Source organism: Morone saxatilis, unplaced genomic scaffold, assembly GCF_004916995.1.
Source record: "Morone saxatilis isolate NCDOM2014 unplaced genomic scaffold, NCSU_SB_2.0 Contig7, whole genome shotgun sequence".
In the NCBI taxonomy this organism is placed as follows: Eukaryota; Metazoa; Chordata; class Actinopteri; family Moronidae; genus Morone; species Morone saxatilis.
The window spans coordinates 1,062,943-1,066,658 of NW_023340246.1; positions in this window are offsets into that span (position 1 = coordinate 1,062,943).

The window sequence follows — 3,716 nt, forward strand, 5'->3', positions numbered from 1 at the left end:
CAAACTAAGCCAAACCATAACAGAACTGTGATCACAGTAAGTCCAAGATCACATCACCACTAATCAGAAGAATTACATTTCTTTCAAACATGAGATGATATGACTGAGAGAAGATTGTGGCTCTTGTCCCCTGTAGTTGTACGTGGATTGGTGAGTGGTAGTGGGGATGGAGCAGGACATCTTCAGGCCACTGTCCCTGCCAAAACCCACCTAGGGTTGGATACCGAAACACAGTACTAATATGGCACTGGTTCTTATATATACCGCTATATACCAGACCGAATCACGGTGCTGATGTCTGTTTCGATAGCAGAGCAGTCTATTGAAATAGTTACCCTCTGGTGTGGATGTGACAAGCAATGAAGGCATCACAGCACGTGTGCCATCACTAGTTAACATTATGGCAGTGGGGTGAGATGTGAGTGGGAAGAGGTATAGGAGGGTGGCCTGGGTGGGCAAAGGACGACAGGTGAAAAGTGGCCCAGAATGAATAACCCTCTCAAAGCGATCAAAGCTGGGATCGCAATTCAATTGTAAGAGGACATTGGTGTTTCCTTAGGCTTCCTCTGCTTCCTGCCCCGCAGCTACCCCTGCACACTCCCCCTGCCACTCTCAAGTCTCAAATGGCAACAGGGGCACCATTATACTATGCCTGGCTTGGCTTCTTGCACAGACTCATGGCAGGCAGACACAGGAGGGTATGCAGCAAGACTACATTGTCTTTCCCAGTTGGACCCCTCTCTGCATCTCTGTCCTCGTATCCCCTTTTTTCTGTCAGTACATACTGAAAATGTATTTAAATTTGCATTGCAACTGCATTCCACAAACTATGATTCTTACATTTCTGATTGTAAACAAATAATATCCAGAGTAACATGTGGTCAACATTCCAGCTGTTAGCAGGTTATTTTTCACTTTGGACAAAGCTGTTTGCCCTTGCCTCTCAACATTAGGCTAAGCTGGCTATATTCAGCCACATAAATCCCTAGAATAATACATCTGCCTGGTATTTATCTGCTGGACACCCAGATGGACATGATCATTTTTGCTCCTTTTCTGACTGCAAGATACAACACTAGCAATACAGTGAGATGAGAGAGCTTCTCCTCCCTCAACAGCAAGAGAATATAACTTCACCCAGTGCTGACACAGCTCTGTGAAGAAAGGTCTGGTTTTGCTTGACTGTGAGAGACAATGCAAGCTACAACAATTATCGAAAATGCTGATTGAAAGAAGCATTGCTTGAATCCCAAGGCAAATAACAAATGCTGCTTTCTACTGTTTACTATATGTTTTTCAGCGTGTCTGTGATATTGAATGTGACACATTAGAAAACGAACGGAAAGGCAAACTCATTTACTGGCAATAGAGAGGAGTCAATCGCCTCTTTATAGGTTGACCTGCGTTTAAAAACTTATGCTAATTCTGGCGTACCCCAAACACTATAACTGTTAAACCCAGCAACCTTCAAGTTAACTACTACTTCTTCTCTCACACACTGAATCTCTTGATGTCTTTGTAAATTACAACTCCAAATGGTCCATTCTGCTGACACTTGATTTGACAGTTGTGTCTCTATACAGCCACACAACCATCAATCCTGTTATCTTCTTACCTTCCTCCCTCTCCTTAACAGGGATCGAGTCCATGAGATAAGATAATGGATAAGATAGACTTACTTGCTGAGTTACTTACTTACTGATTCCACACTGGGGAAATTCACTTATTACAGCAGCTCCAGATTCACAACACAATAGATAAATAAATAAAATAGAAAAATACCACATACAATAGAAACAGAAAACTAAGAATAAGAGTCATATATAGACTATATACAGCTTTTTATATACAAATGTGATTAATGGAACATTGCACAGGTCACAGCAGGAGGTAGTGGCACTGTGTTTACAGTGTATATATATTTATACACAAAATCTAAGGCCATAATATGAGGCTAATGCTTCATTAATACCGTAGAACACCCTGGGAGTCTCATTAGTGATACTAGAACAATAACTTTTTTTCAATATCTTGCTTTGAGAAATATGAAAATGTTTATGTACAATAGGAAGTGTGTTAAATTTTATAAAGACCTTTACTGAAATAAAACTGTATACTGATCAAGTTCACTGAGAACCAATTCTCATTTACAATGATGACCTGGGCAATAGGCAGCAATAGAGGTCCATACAAGACATTATAGTATACAGAGTCTGTGTGTGTGTAAGATAAGGGACGCAGACAACTTTTAAGTCTGCGTTGAAATTATGTTATGTTAAAGTCATCGACCCGAAGTTAAAGCTGACTTAAGCACTAGGATTTCCTGTGTGTGTGTGTGTGTGTGTGTGTGTGTGTATTGTGTGTGTGTTTTGACCCTAATCAGCCTTGGTCCAAACATTCTACCAAGAGCTGCTGTAAAACACAGAGCCATGTGACCAGTTACTGACCAGTGACTTTAGCACATGTGACCAGTTACTGACCAGTTACTTTAGCACAGGATGGCCTTCTCTACAAACAAAAACTGCAACGGTGTGATTATAATGCTTCATTTGTGTCACTGTAACAACGTTACCAGTAGTTAGTAGGTATTTTTTGGTGTTATACAATGTCTGTTCAACATCCAGTGCAAGACATTATGTGTACTTTATATACTGACTGCAACATTGCTCAAATGTGACAATTTACCAGGTATTATAGATTATTGTTCAAAGTCTGTGCAACTGATGAAATGTCATGATTACCCAGCAAATAGTTTTCTACTGTTTGCTGCACACTCACAAAAAAAATTTATTAATATATAATATAATTAATTAAGTAATTTATTAATGTAATCTACACAAAAGATGTACTGGCAAGGAATATAAACACTAAATAGATTACAATTAATTCAGGTAACTCAAGCAAAGAACTGCAGGACGCATTTAAAAGGGAAAGAAAAATTCCCTGGATAAAGCAAAAAGATCAAAAAAGATTACAGAGGAGTTTGTTACCCTACTTTTTTATTTTGTTACAAAAAAAGAAAAAAACTAAGAAACAGCTAAGCTATTCATTTATATTAGACGGGGCTAGAGGCAGAGCGGGTCGTCCCCCAATCGGAAGGTTGTTGGTTCGATCCCCGGTTCCTCCTGCTCCTTGAGCAAGATACTGAACCCCAAATTGCTCCCGATGCACAGCGTGCATCGCATTGGTGTGTGAATGTGTATGTATGAGTTAGTTTCTGTTCAATGGACATTAAAGAAGGGAATATTTTGTTTGTTTTTCACGTTAGGAAAATTATTAAATCTAAAATATTTTAAATGATATCTCTCCCTCCATCCATCTCAATTTTGTTTTATCATTTCCTGTGTCCTCATGAATACCAATTCACTGACACTAGGCCACCTGTCAGCCAATCACTGTGGACAAGTTCCAGAATTTCAGTAGTGCTGTTGGATAGGTCTGATGGTTGGTATCTTTAGAAACAACTCTCGATATGACAGCACTTACACCTAGTGGTAAAAAAATTTAATTACAACAGTTAACCGCCAACATGCAGATCAGGACTGGACACTGCTATATTATAAGATAATATATAAGATAAGATATATCTTTATTAATCCCCCTTAGTCTGCAGGGGTTGGAGGTACTGGGTGCTGTGGCGTTGTGGAGTCTGATGGCAGATGGTACAAATGAGCCTCCAAAGCGCTTTGAGGCTCGGGGCTGGGTCAGTCTGTGGC